Source organism: Panthera leo, chromosome A2 (assembly GCF_018350215.1).
Source record: "Panthera leo isolate Ple1 chromosome A2, P.leo_Ple1_pat1.1, whole genome shotgun sequence".
Taxonomy (NCBI): Eukaryota; Metazoa; Chordata; class Mammalia; order Carnivora; family Felidae; genus Panthera; species Panthera leo.
In genome coordinates this window covers 34,447,746-34,466,802 of record NC_056680.1, presented here as the reverse complement: position 1 = coordinate 34,466,802, position 19,057 = coordinate 34,447,746, and the positions used below count along the sequence as shown (strand labels likewise).

Genomic DNA, 19,057 nt, shown 5'->3' with positions numbered 1-19,057 from the left:
GAACTTAACTTGGCTAAAGAAGTCCTCAGCTCTGTCATTCAACCTGAATAAGATCTGAGTGCAGTCACCTCAGCTAATTACAGAAGTCACCTTCACTTGCCTTACTTCGATGGCCCATAGTTTCCCCCGCTGACCCTGTGTGACCACTTCAGCGTCCACGCTGAGACACTCTAGACTCCCCGGGTGCTGTGGCCAAGTGTCATTTTAATATCATCGTAAGAGCACCCTGATACTATGATTTTTAGTAATTATTTCTTGAACATTTCTTCATCTTCGCAAATACACGAAAGTAAGCAAACAAAACAGATGGATACCACTCAGATCCCATCACCATTAGCAACATATATGGTCTCCGAGTTTTTCTCATCACGGTATGTTAAGTTCCTGTGGTTTCTGGCCTTAGGCAGTAAAGTGCTGGTCTCCCTTTCTGCACAACCTGTCACCCATTAGCAGGCCCTCTCGTGGCAGAGGGATGGAGTCTTTCAGATGTGCGGAAGCTGTGCTTGGAAAGAGCTCTCCTGTGTTACGTGTTTGGTGGGCAAGGTGAGGACGGTGTGTAGGGCAGTGATGGCAGAGCTTATCTGTCTGTCTAAGTGGCAGTCTTTGAAAACATGGGCATTTTCGAGAAAAGCATGTAAATGCGATGAGAAAATGGATTTACATACTGGGCAGGAGCAGACAGCTGGAGCAGAAGCTGAAGTAGAAGAAGCTCATTATGTGCTCATTTTTAGCTAACTTGGGCCTGAGGAAACCACATGAAATGTGAAAAATTCATTTAAGCTGGTTACACCACGCCATGCCTTTTCTTTTATTTTCTTTAGTTTATTAAATGTAGCCACATTTCGCTCCCTGGATTAGGTCAGATTTATGTGCGGACTATACTCTTAAGCTCATTTTGTGAATTGTAAAGTTCGAATTGAGAAAGTAAATTCCCTAAATTTCCTGGACACTGTACTCCTTTTTTTAAAATTTAGTATTTTATTTTATTTAGCTAAGAACCTTACAGCAACATGGCACTTAAGATAAAGGCTGAGTTTCACTTCAGGGCATTCTGCTCTTGAATCTTAAAGTCCTCATGTCGTCATTTTCCCTGTTGACTTCCCCTGAGACCTGCAGTGACACCTACAGTGACCACAAGTCTTGGTCATTCCTCTTATTGGGCTCCCATTATGCTTAAGACACAGTGCCCACCAGCCACCATGGCTTACGAGGCTCCTTGTGAGCCACTACCTGCCAACTCTCCAGACCGCGTTGTGCCTTTTGTTTTTGTTTTTGTTCTTGTTTTCCAGTTTGGTTCAGTTGGTCACTGATCTTCTCTCCCTTCCTGGAATGTATGAGCACATCCCCATCCTCTTCTTTCCACCCCATGTTCTCTCCTCTCATGTTTTTCTTTCTTGTCCTCATTCTTCAGGACTCAGCCTGACTGCAGCTATGCAGCGAGCTTTCTGCAAACCCCCACAGACCCGGTTTCTGAAGGTGAGGGTTGTTTCCCATTAGGACTTCTCAAATTATACTCTCCTTCTAGTTTAATTATGTAGTCATATAGGTAACTTTGTATTCAGTTCTGTTCCTATTATCCATCGCTTCCCAACAACCCACCCTCAGGCCTACGTAGTGGGTTTGGATAGAAGGAATCCTGTCTCTCATGGTTCTGTGGGCTCCCTGGATTCTGCTGTGTGGTTCTTATGCAAAGTCTGCCGTGAAACTGCAGCCATTGGTCGCTGGATCTCCAAGGTAGCCTCCTTACATGCGTGGTGCCTTATGCTTCCTGGGCCTCTCTCTTTTTCTTTCTCTTCATATCTCTTCTCATCCCTCCACGTGGTGTGGCCTTCCCACACCTTGGTGGTGTCAGAAAGATCCTGTATGGTGAGTGGCTTCCAGGAGTCTGGGAATGGAAGCTGCTGCCTCAGGACCAGTACTGTGTCATTGTGCCATATTCTGTTAGAGCTGTCACAGGCCCTGCCCAGATTCAGAGGCGAGGGCATGGTAGAGAATCAGACCCTCTCTCTTAATGTCAGAGTGGCAGAATCACAGTGCGGAAGAGCACGTGTGGTGGGAGAAGATACTGGGTGACCATCTTTGAAAACTGCCTAAGCTCCCTAGCCAGACTCTGACCTTCATGGCGTCAGGGTCCATGTTTTACACTGTATCAGCACATAGTAGGTGCTGAAAAAATATTTTTGAGCAAATAAATGAATAGCTCCAGGGAAAAGTCTTGAACAAATATAAGATCAGGCTAGGAAACAAATATAAGTGAACTCGGTCTGTTGCTTTTTCTTAGGTTAAATTCCCTTTCCTACCTGTGCCCCCCAATATCTTCTAGAATTTGTTACCATCCAGCATGCTTTTATTTCACACATTTGCCCCTCATGTAGCACTCAGCTGAGCAACTGTTCCTCTCTCATCTGTTTTCCCCAGTCAAGTTTCTTGAGAGCATGCATTATATTTTTCAGGAGACTGAGCTCAGTATCAGACAAGAGCGTGTGGTAGTTAAGCCGGGCCACTTACTAATTAACCTTGAATGGAATGCCAGCTCTCTACCCACCCTTAGCTATGTGACCTTGGCAAGTGACTTAACTCCTGGAAGACTCATTTATTTTTTTCCTGCCAGTAAAATGGGCATATTAATAGAAACAGTGGTCGTTAGGAATATTACATAAGCTGATCAGACATCAGGCTTGTAGCACATGCTGTTTGTTATTATTCACTTCCAGTAACTCTTGGATTTCCTGTTGTGCTGATAAAGCCGTCACTCAATACATAGTTGCTGAGTGAATAAACATTTTACAATTTTCAAATACTCCCTTTCACCGACATCCTACCCTATACTTGTACAAGGTAAAATTACAGTATAAGTTCCCAAAGACATTATCCTTTTACTAAAACTCTATTTGAAAAAGCTGTCATCCTGGGCTTTCCCAATTCAGCTTTTTTCCATGTTTATAGGAAGGCAGTGGAGCTGGTTTTTCTTCACTTCACCTGTCAAAGTTGTTCTCCCTGGAGCTTAACCAGGTATGATACATGCTTTGACCTAACCTTTGCACTTGGTAAGAAAAGTGTGAGAAACTGAAAAATTTCATATTTCTCAGTTTTTCAGATTATAAAAATACATCAGAGCTGTTATTTTGACTGGCAACGTTTAAGAGATTGTGGCTAGTATAGTAAACCTTAGATTCCACAGAGTAATGATCTAGTTAAGTGTATTTACACCGTCTACCTGAGGAAGTAAGAGAAAAACAAAGTTGTGGACAACATTCTGAAATTCTGCAGATGGCCTTGAAGGCCAGAGGTCATTAATTAGGAAGGAAGGTCTTTGTCTCTGAATTCATTTCATTGTGGAAGTTCCCTTTCTCAGTTCTTAAGAACGCATTAAGTATTCGTACTTTTCAGATTTCTGACTTGTATCTAAAGTTCTAATGGACCTGATTTAATATACCTTGCCCCTGGGGAAAAGATACTTACGGATTTATGTTGGAAAGGAAACTTTCTGCCGCCTCCTCCTCATAAGCAGTAAAGCATGTTATATCCTTTTATCTTGGGTGTTCAGCCAGATAGTATTTCATACCTTACCGCCCATACGTTTCCCGACTGTAATCAATCCATTGTCTCGTTATCATACTTGCCTGCACGGTGCCTGAGTTCTTGCCATCACTGTGCGCCAGAACCTCAGCAGTTTCTTTCTGGAGATCATAGTATTTGATCTAAACGGAGAAAGTGAACAAGACACAGGTTTTACCACACAGAAATCGATAGTGACAAACTTCAGTACCATTTCATCTTGCCAGACGCCATCTTGATAGTGCTCCAGCTCTCCCACGTTCGTAATGGCAGAACATCAGATTAAGGTTTCCTCAGAGGAGAGTGGTATAAATTGAGAAGTTTATTTTTACTGCCTAAAAGCTACAAAGCCGGTTAGATACATGGAGGCATTCAGCCACGATCAGATCAGTGTTTTGGAAATTCCTTCAGCTTACCTAGTAAGTTAATGTCCGTTTGTTAAAAGAAAAAGAAAGTTAAGAAACCGACAAGGGTTTGAATTCATTTGTTAAAGTAAAGTACTTCTGCAAAGATACCATCTAAGGATTGTGTTATTAAGACTACCAGTTGCTGAGAAATAAACTGGTAATTCACAAGGCTGAGTCCTGATTCTTACTCTGGTTGTCATTAGCTGTATAATATTAGGTCATTGTTTCTCAAACTTGAGCTTGTCCCAGAACTACCTGAAGGGGCTTGGTAAATGCTGATTGCTGGGTGGTGTTCTAGGTCATTTTCTTTAGTGCTCAGTGCTAAGAAGATGAATAAAACTGGGTGATGAGGTGATAATATGTTGGTCAGGGTCTTAGATACCACCAAGGCAGGATTAATGTGCAGGGTTTCTCTTAGAGGCAGTACCTTTGAGAGGGAATGGCAAAGAACCAAAAGAGACTGGGGAGCCATCAGACTGTGATGCAGGTCTGACCCTGCATGAGGGAAAGAGGGAAGGAAGGTTGGGTGCAGACACATCCTGTACTGATGTGCAGAGTAAGAAAGGTTTGGCCAGGCTGTCAGATAGACCTGGAACTGCAGTCACTGATAGAGAAGTCTCAGGTCTCCTGGGAATGGGCTTGCCTTAATGCCCCTCTACACCGAGTCACTGGCTGGGAACAGACCAGGAGCAGTGTGACCTTGACACCAGTACAGCCAGTCAGGCTCCCTGTATTTGCAAGTCATATGAGCAAGTCCATGGAGGGCCTCTTGGAGGACATGACATTTAAGCTGCAGCCTGAATGATTTAAAGGAGTTAACCTGTGGTGATCTGAGGCTAAGTGGAAAGAGCAGGGAAAGCAAGGGCAAAAGTTCAAAGGCAGGAAGCAACTGAACGTTTCAGGGGCAGAGCAGTGAGGAGAACTGAGTGGGAGGTAAAAGGTAGGCTGTGGCTGGCTAGGGAATAATTTGTAGGCCAAATTAGGAAGTTTGAATTGTATTCTGATAAAATGGTAAGCCTCTTAATGGCTCTAAGCACCGGGATGATGAAATTAGAGACAAAGCTGGGAGTATACGTTGTGGAAAAGGGAAGAAAGAAAACAGGCCAGTTAGAAGTCTAGCTAGTATTAATCTAGGCAACAAAAAACCATCTGTTTTGAGGGCACCTGGGTGGTTTAGTTGGTTGAGCATCCAACTCTTGAATTCAGCTCAGGTCATGATCCCAGCATGGTGGGGTCTAGCCCCACATCCGGTACCATTATGAACGTGGAAACTGCTTAAGATATTCTCTCTCTCTCTCTCTCTCTCTCTCTCTCTCAAATAAAGAAAAAACTGTCTGCTTTGAATTACTTTCTTCTTATCCAAGCCTTTGGGGTCCTGAAAATATGGTGGGTAGTATGCTTATATTTAGGGAATTTGCTAGAGATGCCCTGCTTTCTTCTCCCCCAAAATATATTTCAGGCAGTCATTTTGCAAAGCCCATCTTCTGATTTATTCTGGTGGCTCTCACTCCTCATATAACCTGTTGTCCTCCTCTATGTCCCGTTTGGTTTTGAACTCCATGCTGTGCATGCAGCCTCATGTTTTAAGGCAACTTTCAAAGACCTTGACCATCACATTCAGACCAGCCAAAATGTACTGACCCACCAATCTCATTTCTCATTCTACATATTGTCCCAGAAATTCCCAAGGGCAAAACTGAAGCATAACACTGGTTAATATATGGAGACAACTTCTAAAGGAAAACAAATGAATGGAATTTAGCTAAACTTAGTTAAGAATAATTTCTCCTGTAATGACAATTCTTGCACAGCCCCCACCCCAGAAGCCCAGTGTGTAAGAAAGAAGGTTGGAACGTTGGATGGTCTAGATTCCTGTTCCACCACTGAGCATTCTGGTCTGTCTGGAGCTGCAGATGTCTTTGACACATTGTTTTGGGGGTTTTGGTTTGTTTGTTTTGCTGTACCTTTTGATTGCATTTGCAGAAGACACAGTGAAAGCAGAGTAAATCCTAGCCATGATGTGTGAGATTTGGAAATATGCCCCTGGGAATTGGAAGTGTCCCCATTTCAAAGAAATGCCAGCTTAGAAAAGCTCAATTCCCACACTTGTAAAATTTCACTCCTGTGACAACTTCTCCTCTTCTTCAAGTTGTGGATCGCTCTGTTCTGTCAGCAGGTAGGGAGCTCTTGCAGGCCAGGAGAAGTCCGTGCTTATGCTTTAAGTAAAGCGCTGATTGCCCTGTCAGTCAGAGCGCTGAGCAACTGGGAACTTCTGAGATTGATGCTTGACAGAATAATTAGAAAAGTGTCACTTTCGGTAACCATTTGAGCACACTCTAAAGGAATGGACCTAGGCCAGGTCTCTGCTGTCCAAATCAGAGGTTAAATGTTCAGGAAGACAAAACATAGTATGTCATGGGAGAAAATTGCCTCAGATGCACAGAAAGGGATGGCCCTCCAACTCCCAAACTATCGACACCCAGTTGTTTGGGCATTTGCACATGTGTTTTTCTGGCCTTCTGCCAACACTGATGGCCATTTTCATACCTATTTGAGATTATTTCACTCTCTGTTGGTTGTTTGCCTTAGACTGATGTGTGCAGACAGCTGGCAAGGCAGCTCTCTCCTTGACCTTTTCACAGGGATGACACTTTCTTCCTCATTTCAAGATGGCCCCTGGCCCTTCCATAACCTCAGGGACCCACAGCCAGAGTCTTTCCCCGACAGTCCCCGTCAGCTTGATCACATCAGTATTTTCCAGACTTGCAATATCTCAAGTAGAGTGGGACACCAACAGGAAAGCGTGAGAGAGGACAGGAAAAGAGTGGCCTCATAGACAAATGAATTGCTTCAAGAAAAGATGTAAAAAAATCATTTATGTGTTCTTTTTATTTTATAGGAAAATATGAGTTAGGGAAATTAAGCCTTTATAAGAAAATATATGGAGATAAGAATTCCTCCTATTTTACATCCTTTGTCATAAATGACTTCCTTTAAAAAATTTTGGAAATTAAAGAATTCTCTCCATGTGTACATCTTTGTGCATATACAGGTATTTTTAATACCTCCAGATACCAGAATTTTTCGGGACATACCTGAGAAATGCTGACACTGGCCGTCATTACCCTGTCTTTCAATGAGCATAGCAGCAACAGCGATAGCAATGAGGAGTTAACATCGACGGAGCCCACTGTGTGTGAGGCAATGTGCAAAGTACTTTCTAGGAGTTAAAATATTTTGTTTTAAAAAGCGGAAAATTTTCAGTGTTGTTCAGCCACTTTGTTAAATAGGCAGTTGTAGAGAAGGATTATAATTACATCATCCCCCCGCTGGTGTTTAATTAAAGCAGTAAAAGGGCAGAAGCCACAGCAGCTCACATTCAAGCTCACCTCTGAGGACTTGGCTTTTGTGCATTTGCCTCAGTTCTTGCTCACACACTTAAGCTGATCCCCATTTTCTGCAGACTACACTCTAAACTCCTGAGGCAGAGATCCAAAAGCACATGTCATCCGGCCCCAGAAAACCTTGCCTTCTGCTGCTGACATCGATGTTACCATATGTACCAAGTACCCTTGCCCCAGAAGGTGCGTCCTTCCTCCCCAACTTTGCTGACCTCCTTGGAAATCTCCCCAGATAGTATGAACTGGAGGGTGTTTACCAAATCAGCAGTTTTCAAGTGCAGATCACGTTGGCCCCCAGTGGAAGTTTGGCAACATCTGGAGACATTGTTGGTTATCATTTGGCTCTGCAGCTGGCATCTAGTGGGTAGAGGCCAGGGATGCTGCTGAACATCCCTTGATAAACAGGACAGCCCCCCCTACCAAGGGGTTATCCGCTCCCAAATGATAATAGTGCCAAGACTGAAAAATGTTTCACTGGAAGGCCTTTTTTTTTTTTTTTTTTAATCTCTGAGTTCTCAGTGCCTGATACACAGTATATGATTAAAAACATATTGAAATGAACACACAAACCCCTTCCTCCTCAGAATGCTGTCTTTCTTTGTGCTTCTTCTGTTAGAGTTATGTGGAAACCTAATTACATTTTATGTTTTTACTTGCCAGAATACCGGAGTTGCTTAAATATATAATCTCCACTTAAGATTTCAAACAGATTTATGGAGTTGGCAAAAGAAAATGAGAAATGAGGTAGCTTCAATGCATTGTTAATGTTCAAAACCCCTGAGTCTTGTCTTGTGTCAAACTCCTATACGGCACGGTTTATTTGTTAATGGTTGCCATTTTAGTTTTCTGCATCTTGGTCCTTGGAAGAGAAACATAAAGAGGAATTTTCTTAAAAACCCATTGAAAAAGGGCAGTCCCTGTCATAGAATTTTCAGGCACATGTGTGTAAGGAATGTCTTTCAGCAGGAAAGATGAGATGGACTTGGGTAGAATGAATCTGAGCCCTGGTTCCTAGATCAGAGACTTTAGGCAAATTACTCAGCCCTTCCCTCCTCCACCCATCCATGAATCTGAGTGAGGAAAACCCCCAGAGAATGCGCACTGAAATGTTAATATTGGTTACATTTTCTCAGATTGGTGTATTTGGGGAGTGATTTTTACTTTTCTTCTTTTCTGTATTGTTTGAATTTTTCCTTTTCAGTCAAACCAGAGTCAATGCTAACCTACAGAGCCAGGATGAGAAGCTAGATTCTCTAGCTCCTTCTCTGGGCCTCATAAGAGCCAGTGGGTAAAAAAAATCACTTTACAAACAAGATCCTACCATTGGTTCAAAATTATAGTACATCGGGGTGCCTGGGTGGCTCATTCAGTTAAGAGTCTGACTTTGGCTTAGGTCACAATCTCACTTTTCGTGGAGTTGAGCCCCACGTCAGGCTCTGTGCTGACAGTTCAGACCCTGGATCCTGCTTTGAATTCTGTGTCTTCCTCTTTCTCTGCCCCCCTCCCGGTCAAACTCTGTCTCTCTCTCTCTCAAGAATAAACATTAAAAACGTTTTTTAAAAAATTATAGTACATTGTAATTATAGTAAACTAAAGCACTCCATTATTTGAACCTTAGTTTCCTCAGCTGTAAAATGGGAATATTAATGACTCCCATCATGGTGATGATTACAACCAATGTGATCAAGAGGGCTTTGGTGGTATTGCAATTCGGTCTCTTTCTGGTGAAGTAGAACCTTAGAAAAGTCACTTCCTATCTCTGAAGTTAATGGCTTCTCTGAGAAATGGAGTTCATTAAACTCTCGCAAAGTTGACGTATAAAGATTGGTTAAAATAAGCTGTTAGACCACATCATAAAGAACCTGGTGTTCAATGCATGATAGGTGCTGCTACTCATTTCTGATATCAATATTAATTATTATTGTTCCTCTTATTGTTACTATCGTGCTATTATTGTGTAAGCCAGATATAGCTTTTACATGCAAGTTTTTTAGATTTAAGATATTATTACCCCTGTCATTGTTTTTAGCTGTACTTCTAATTGGAAGTTATAAGACCTCGGTCGGGGATGATTTACTCACTCACAAGACATTAATTGACACAAGGCATACTATTGGGATATCCAGTATAAAATCTGTATTTCTTTTTTAGTAACAGAATTGCAACAGAATGTCAATTCCCTGATATTTTTCAGCCTCTCTTTCAGTTAGGTTGGAGTCATGTGACTGCCTTCTGGCCAATGAGGTGTAAACCAAAGTAAGGCGGGGACCTCTGGCAGGGTTGTTTTTAAAAACTTGAAGCAGCTGAGAAGGGAGCCCTTTTCCCTTTTATTGTCCTTTCCTGCTCCTTGGATTACCTTTGTAACGGCAGGCACTCCACCAGCACTCTCAGACTTAGAGTTAACCTCAGTTGGTAGCCTTGTATGATGGTGGAGAAGGTCAAAGGGTCTGAGGCCCTGCTTGATAGTGATATACATTCCTGACCCATGTACTTACCTGTCTTTTTTTATATGAGAGAATAAATACTTTTATGTTTGTATCCCTCTGTTTCTTTGTTCTTGACCGATCCAGTCTTACCCCTGAGGGCTTTGGCATACTTCTTCACATTTACCATGGAATACTTCAACATTTTTGTTCTTTTCTGGTGAATTTCTCTTCTAGTGTAACAGATAAGTTGACTCTTGAGCTAGATCCTTGAGCAAATCACCAAACAAAAGCCTTTGTATTAAGTGCAAAGACAAATGTATGTTATTCTTCAACATGCATTTTAGGCTTATTTTGAAGATGAAATTGTTTTAAAGAAAGGAATGATCGGCTGTTCAATATGGGGTTTTTCTAAAGGTGGTACCAATATTACCTTAAAGCAGTGGTGAGGTTTTCTTTCAAACAGGTTGGCTGTACAGTGAATCTGATGTTTTTCCTATATATTGACTAGAGAGAGGCCATAGTGAATATGTTTTCAAAAAATGTTTAATGTCCCCCCCCCCCCACTTAAAGTGCTTTGTCAAGCAGACCATATTAACTTAAATAGTAGAAAAAAGAGAAAAAGGTAAAAATGTGGTAACTAATTCATATTAACACTCCTCTACACACACACAAAACAGCTGCTCTTTAAATGGTTCACTGGCCACCAAGATCAGGTACAGGCTGTATTAAGAGTTTTGGGATAATTGACCTTCTGTATGAATAAATTAGAATAGATTAGATTTGATTGACCACATAGCAGTTTAAATCATAAAAAAAGCCTCTTTTCTCTTTCTAGGCTATTTTGTTATGTTGGGTCTGAAAGGTGATTAACCATGTGTTTTTCATATTGGAAGCCTTTTCTGAACACAAATTAGTAGACTGAGTAAGGAGAAGGTAATATTTACATGTGCAATTTCCTTTTAGATTCAGGGCCTCAAAGGGCTATATGACAGAGTGGTTGAAAGACATTCTAGAAAGGTAGTGTGCTTCGATTGTTTTAATATGCATTAACCCTTCCCTTCCAGCCTTCTGGCTGGTTTCTGTATTTCTGATTGCCTGGGCAGTTGGTATGTGACATTCCCAGGATATTTTTTGCACTTCTGACCTTTGTTCAACTAAGGACACATGCGCTTGCGTGAGATACGCTGTGATGAAGAACACACTAGATAAGCACTAGTTACAGAACTACTACTGTAAACGGAGCCATGAAATTTCAGATCTGACAGGACCTCAGACACCCAGTGAGTTTGCTCACTTTACAGGTGAGGAGCCACACTGCCTGGCACAGTGTGATCATAGTCTGTCCTCACATCAGAAAATGTACTGCTGGGTATAACGTAACAGATAGAATTGTTCTCATACACAGAAGCCCTAGCCCTGTCTCTGTGCTTACTGATGTGATGCTTTATTCACATTAGATAAACCCATCTGCTTAGAGGATAAACAGGAGGATATTGGTAAAACCTAATTTGTAGGGTTGTTTTGCAATTGAAATGAAACAAGTATCTGTAAACCACCGTTTGAGTTACTACTGCTGTGTGACCCACCCCAACTCTCAGAGGCTAAGAACAATAGTCATTTTTCTTTTCTCATAGTTCAGCAGTTTGAGCTGGGGTCAGGTGAACATTTCTTCTACTGTTCTTGGTCTTGGACTGCATTCAGCTGGCTGGTGGCTCGGCTCAGTTGTGATTGTTGGAGCCACTGGACTCTTGCACACCCCGTGTTGTTTGAGGGCCTCTCCCTCTTCACGTGGCCTCTCCATGTGGTCCCTTCTTACAGGACCCCAAGGCTGCTTCCCGACAGAGCAACCCTGATTATTACATGGCAGGCCCCTCACGGCTTCCAGGAAGGTGAGAGACTGCCAGGACTTTTATGCAGCATCTCTTCTACACATTCTCGTGCCGAAAGCAGGTCACAGGCTCCACAAGAATCCAAGAGGGGCTACAGTCGGGCATTAAGGGACATCAGTACAGCGGACTAACACACACTTCCTCCATTGTGCCTAGTGCATCGTAAAGGCCCAATGAATGTTAGCTGCTCTCTTTTGTTGTATTAGTAGTCGTAAGAATTGCTTTTATTGTTTTGTTGTTCTTATATGTAGGTGTCTGTGGAAAATATTTCATATAGAAGTTGTGAAAGAGTAAATAATTGTATTTCTAGAGATCTTAGTTTAAATCTAAGACATCACCATCCACAGTACTTCTGGGATCTCTGCTGTAAAACCACAGATGGAAATATACTTTTTTTCAGTAGGGCACAGAGGAAAATTCCCTAATTCAGCAATTGTCCAGGAAATTCCCCAGTCCTGTAATTCAGGCAGGCCTGGTTGGGGCCAAAGCTGTGCATTTCACATCACTGTGACATTGAGAATTGTAAAATTGAAATTGTTCATGTTAGGTCGTTTCTGCATTTTCTCCCCACTAACAGTACGTTATAGTTTCCATATATATCACTTTAGAACATTACATTTTTATAAGCAGCAAGAAGTTAAAAATCTCTTTTCTTCTGGCATGAGTTCTCACCTGTGTTGAGGTGATTTTCATGCTGCTGGTCCTGAGAGCTACACTTTGAGAAGTAAGGCTATAGTCTACAACTCAGAGGTCTCAACCAGAAGCAGCATCCCCAAATAGATATCATTAGGTGATACCAATAACGATATTGGATTGTTCTGTGGAAGATATTTGGGAAATGTTTGGATTTGATGAGCTTTCTGGGTCCAGTGTTCATACAGTGTTATTATATGACTACTTGAACATTTTTTCTTTTTGCAAAGGCTCTTTGTCCTTCTACTTCTGAAAGTTAGATATTCACAATTTTAAATTTTCAGAGAATACCATAAAGGTATAAAGCAGTAAGCAAAAATCACCTGTAGCCATTCATGTCAGCATTAATATCTTGGTGTGTTTCATCCCAGACCTATCATTTTAATATTTTATCCCAAACACGTTTTCCTTTCTGGCAGATAGGTGCATGTGCTTTTAAATAGTCACGGCTGAAAGTCTTCAAGCAACTTTTAAGTTCAGCTGTTTTGCTTGAGAGAGAAAGATACCGTGATCTATTTTTGCTAATATGTTTTAAACTTTGCATTATTTATAGTCTCTCCCTAGAAGCTTGAAATTAAATTTTCTTTCCTTACTGATTTTGATTCTTTCCCGTCTGGCTTACATTGATTTCACCTCCCTGTGTTTCTAATGAAGCCTGAAATTACCATGCTCTTGTCTGAGGGGAGTGTGTATTTCCCTGTGCCCTCATGTACCATGGACAGCACAGCAGCTCTGTCCCTGTTACCTACGATCTACCCCTACTATCCATGTGCCATCCAGCGTTCCCCAAAAAACCTTTGAATGAGGGTTTATGCTGGGACTGAGCAAACACCTTGTTCAGTAACATGTGAGGAGCATTGCTTTCCTCTGGAGAGAAACCTATTTTCCTGTCGTTTCTCTGTTATTCCATCTCTAAGATTTGCCTGTATTATGACCCTTGTATATAATGGGCTATACATTTTTGGTCCAACGAATTGTTGACTGATTGGTAACAGGGCATGAGTGTGCATAGAGACTGGGGAGGAATGACATTGTGGCCCGGTAGATACCAGAAGTGCCACACCATACTTTTGTTTACCTGTCACTGGTGAGAAAGCAGTCACATGAACACGTGTTGAAAGGGAAGCTGAAAAACATGTAGAATTGACTTTCTATTGAGATTTTGCTACTAAGGAAGACATGAGAAATTAATACTTGGCTTTTCAGTAGCTCTGCCATATACCAGTGGATGTCTTGGCAGTGAATCATCCCTGATTGAGGTCTTACTACTTTCAGTGTTAGAAGTATAGCTAAAACTGTGACAGTCCTTGAAGTTGGAAGAGCACTGGACAAAACACTGCTACGTACCTCAGATATGCCCAAGGTAGATTGAGAGATGTGTGGTGATGTCCTAGAATGTTGTGATGGATGTTGCAGTGGGATTGGAGTGCAAGGTAGTGGAAGAAAAATGGAAAGATCCACCCTTTCAGGTTCCCATATTTGAAATCTTTGGTCCTCATTGTCATCACTTTTTCTGCCACATTCCTTAACAAGATCTCTATCCCTTCTGTGTTTTCCTCCACCCTCTACCTGGAACACATAGTTTATTTTGATTACAGCGCTTATCCTAACATCGAGAATTATAAAATTGAAATTGTTCAAGTTGGAAAGTTGATTTCTTCCTCCTTTCCCCACCCAAGTATTTTACATTTTTAATATACATCACCTTAGAGCATTCCATTTTTAGGAGCAGGAATAAATGAAAAATCTCTTTTCCTCCAATCTGTTTCTGGAAAGTAGGCTCCCTTTTTAGTCAGTGGATTTGAACTAAGTTGATGAGGCAAACATGCAAGATGCCTATAATGATTTAATGCCCCGAATCCCATGTGTATATCAAGAGCAAAATAGTGCCTGACCTGCAGGAGAATGGACCAAATGACCTCTGGATACTCAAAGGATGAGAAGGATGAGCCAGAGATTTCTACAGTGTCCTTTTTCTCTTAATCCACAAAACTCAGTTTCAAGCTATTTACTGTATGTGCCAGGTACTATTCCAAGTGCTAAAGATACATCAGTGAGTAAGATATTATCTCTTTACTTCACGAGCTCATAATTTAGTATATTTCTTTTGCTATTTTTATTTAGTTCTAAGCGAAATTCTTATAAAATCTTCCAAGTGAAAATAGAAATTTGATTCTGTTTAAGCCCAAGGTTTTTGTTTAAGCAGCGTATATTGATTCTAATCACTCAGCCTGTAACATCTAATATTTTTTAGTAAGTTTTGTGCAAGAACAGTAGGTCATAATGGACATGCTTACCATGTTTAAACATGAAAGCGTAACCATGACAACCTTGGGAGCTTGCCCAAGTACATCGTAGCATTGTGGGTGTATCTAGATGTATTTCTTAACGTTTGCACCTAGAATTGTGTTTGAACTGGATAATGCCATTTGTAACCAATGTGCATGTGATCTGTGAACACGCCAATTTTCCAGAGGCAGGGCCTTTGAGGAGGCAAGTGGTTGATATGGATCCTCTACCGGAGAATGTCTGGAGTGCCCCGCTACCTGAGGGTAACTACATTGAAAAGTTTTTTTTTTTTTTTCTTTTTTTACCCCCTGCTTTCTAATTTCTAGCCAGATAACCAGAAACGGTGCAGGGCGGGGCGGGGGTGGGGGAAGGGGGGAGAAGGCGGGGGGGGGGGGGGGGGGGGCGTTGTCACACTCAACATTTCCTTCCCATCATTCCTTAGAAGGAGAAAATGCACACGTAATTCAGGCTTTGTAACGTTTAAAGAACACTGTTGCCGTCCTTGCTGATAAGCTGAGAGGTAAAGAGAAAAACATGGTAAGGATGAAGGGCAGTGCAGCAGAAATACATGACAGATTTGTAGGTTGTCCTAAGTTTAAGGAACTTAAAGGAAAGGTAATAGGAAGGTCTACGGCAGACCTTGATCTGTGTTTCTATTTGAAAAGGAAATAATATCGGATGCTTCGTTTAAAACACATTAGATCACTCAGTTGTAAACAGCCCCTGATTTGGCTAGAAGACTCTTGAAACATACCCACGAAATCTACAAAATTAAAATGGTGTTCATGAATTGTAAATAAAGCTGCTAATTGAAGTGTAATTTACAAATGCAGACTGGAATAGAATTTCAACTGCTGAGTGACAATTAGATGAATTGATTGGATGTTATCTCTTATACCCAGGAAAGTGTCTTAGGTTGGCTGTAGTAGCCTCTACTCCACACACACTCAATGAGTATGTGAACTCAGGGCAGGAAGGGATGAAAAGAGGGAGAGAGGGAGGGGGAGCTAAACTGGATGTGGCATTATTTAGTAAACTTGATAAGGAACTTGTGATAATTAATTTAGATGACTAATTGAACGTTACCTCTTTACTACATGTAAGAGAGGGTTTCATGAACTAATAGAAGAAAAAGTATTTTTTATCTGTCAAGAGGACTAACTCTTGCCAGCCTGTTAATCAACAAGGAAGCACTTATTTACATAAAACCCAACGCACTAATTACAGATCAGTCTCTTTGTGAAAGTAGGCCCAAAAGTTGAGAAAATACTCACACAGGTATAATTCATGGCCATACATGGAGCGTGTTTGAAACTCACAGCATTTAAAAATATTATGATAAAAAATAAAAATATAATTTGATATTTATTAATGTACACTTTGTTCCCTGCCCAAGTTCACAGGAAGAAATGGGGATCTCCTAACTAGGCAAAGTAAAGTAGGGGAATGAATTTTAGGGGTTCTTGAACTTGGTTGTATCAGAAGCACCTGAGGATTTTTTGTTTTTTTAGGGAGGAGGCAGATCTGTAGAGATTCTTTTTTTATTCTTTGGGCATAAGACTGAGCAAGTATGTTTCCAAAGTTCCAAGATAATTCTAATGAGTGGGGAATAACTAGGCTAGACCAAGAGTCAGTTAATCTGGCTTCTACACCAGACACTGACGTGTTTTTTTTTTTTTCTTGTGACCTTGACCAACTCTTGAACCTCTTCATCCCTCAGTTTCCTCACCCTTTCAGTAACAGATCTGGAGTCTAACAGTAATGGTAAGTATTTAGGAGTTATGTGAACAGATTGTTAAACTTTTGGTAACCTGAGATTGGCCATGGTGGACTTCTTTATGCCATGGAAATTGGTAAACACTACAAATCAGGGCTTACAACTGCCACCATCCCCCCGCCTCCCCTCTAGAGATCCAGTTTACTAGCATGCCAGAGACTACACTATCTGGAAAATCTTTTCAAACTTTAAGGCTCTATGAATCTATGACCCATTACTTAAAAAGTAATCTTACAGACATTCTGAGAATTGTAGCCATCATTTTAAATTAATTAGTGATATAACTGTCACCAGAAATAAAAGCATAAGGAAAAGAATGAAAATCGATATCTGAGTAGTCATTTTAATAGAGTATCTTTGTATCGATTGTGTCGAGGACCTGAAGAATTCAAGGATACTAGAAAGGGGATGCCCTCTAGGGAAACATCATACGAAGGTGCTAATACCTAGTTTAACAGTTTTGAAGTCACTCCCTTATAGATTATTTAGAATCTGCTGGGTTTTTGTCTTATAATTTCTTTCTCAAACCAGATGTTAGAAATATTTTCATCCTGGCTGTTTAAAGACTTGCTTACCAAAAGACTTAACATTTCATTTAGTTTATCAAACAGAAATTTTGGCCTTGTATGTAAGTATTGGCTCATTTGAGCACTTATCACTGAGAAGGTGACATTAAAGTTGTGTTTCAAGGAATGAGTAAGGCTTAGGTAAAGGACGTATAGGGAATGCAGTAAAGCAGTAGAAGCCACAGAGTGCAGAGCATGCAATCACGCAGGGTGTTGGGAGAAACATACGTGTGCTACGTAAAGGCTGCTGGAACACTGAGACAGTGCATAAAATGGTTCCGTGATAGAATCGAGAGTAACACAGGCATGGGCAGGGTTAGAAACTTTTCCTCTGCTACCGTTTGCTTACCCATAAACCCGAGAGTCATATGAAGTTCTTCCTCATAGAGCTGTTGTGGGGGAAGAAGAGATAAGCCAGGAAAATTCCTTGGAACGGCACCCACCGTACAGTTAGCACTCAATAAAAACCAGCTCCTGGAGTTACCATGAGGCGAAATGGGTGAATTAGGGCCAGGCTGCCCTCGACCTTTTAATTGTGCAGGTCATCAGACAAAATCCTCTAAGTGATGGTGACTGCAAACAGTTGGTTCAGTTCAGTTGTGCACTTGTGTGTTGGGACTAGTTAGAGATTTGGAAGAAACTGAAGAAGGGGCTAGATACCGTAATAAGCCTTCCTGGGTAGGCAAAGGAGTTAGGGAGTGATCATGTTACCTTTCAGAACAGTATTTCCAGAATTGTGGGTGGGGACCTTGAGTGATTCTTGAGAGAACTCTCTCCAGGTGGTTAAATAACAGTGTTAAATAACCACAGCTCCTGGATGAAGAGATGGGTAAAAGACAGGAAAGAAAATGGAGCACATGCCAACTGGTGGTCTCTACGTGATGGGGACATGTGTGTTCTCTGTTCAACTTTTTCAACTTCTCTGAATACTTGAAAATTTTCACAGTAGAGTATTGGAACAAATGAGAAGGTTTGTTCACTCTTTATTTCCCTTTCAGTTCTTAAAAATTTCAAGAAAGTCTCTGGTGCTGTTGTGGCTTTAACACTTCACTTTGGCTCGGAGCCAGTGACAGGATGTATCTAGCTGGAATTTAATAAGAATACTTTACTTTTTCCATTTCTTTTATTATTTTAATTCATGGTAATTCATAGCACTTTTTTCTTGTTGATAGTGATATCATTCCCTCTTCAAATAATGTAGTTAAGTTTTAAAATATCCAGTAAATAGTAGACAGATAGATGGTGCACTGGTATTGGGAAAAACACAATTTTGTAGGGCTGGTGTACATGAAACTGCTGTAGGAAAATGTTGGTTATGAAGAATTTTAAGAGTCCTCACTTTCCAGAAGTTATATTATTCATCTTCTGCCCTTTGTATGACTACAGAATGAACATGATTTGTGACTTCCTATGGCCACTGTTAAACATCTATGCGGAGTGATGACTGCATTTGTTCGTATTCACATTTTCCTTAAAAGCCTGTGAAAGCTGAGTTCCAAGATAGAGATTGCTGATTGTCTAGTGCTTAAGATCTGGCACTCTTTATTTGCTTTTGAAAATCATTGACATATTTTTGGGGGGAGAAAAGTGTATAAATATATATGTGTATGTGTATGTTCATGTTAATTTATGTATATATTTTCCTGAATTAAGAAGAAGCCACGCAGTAGAGTAACTCACCAAGCCAGGTCTGGCTGAGGGTTAGATTTTAATTGTATGTCACAGTCACTTCTTCATATAATTTTCTTTTCTTAATAGAATATGGAAAATATTTTAAAGTACATCTCTTCTACAAAGTAAATATACACTAATGTGTCTCTGTAAAAACAAAAAGCAAGAAATATTCAACAAGTTAGTTAGTGTTTTTTATATTACTTCCATCTGCCCATTGGAGGATTTTTATGTTCATTACTATCTCAATAGAATTTGAGGGTTTTTTTCCACTTTGAGAATCAACAGAAACAGAGATAAGCAGTCAGTAGTACTGGAGCTTACCCACCGAAAGACAACTTTTTTTACACATAGGCAGGAATGTGGTATTCTCATGTACC

The 19,057-nt window shown here is 40.8% G+C and overlaps 1 protein-coding gene across 5 annotated transcripts in view; it reads left to right on the top strand.

The window, feature by feature from the left end:
- The window catches only part of SUCLG2 (succinate-CoA ligase GDP-forming subunit beta), a 330,084-nt gene that overhangs the window by 184,165 nt on the left and 126,862 nt on the right, over positions 1–19,057 (top strand). The window lies entirely within an intron of this gene.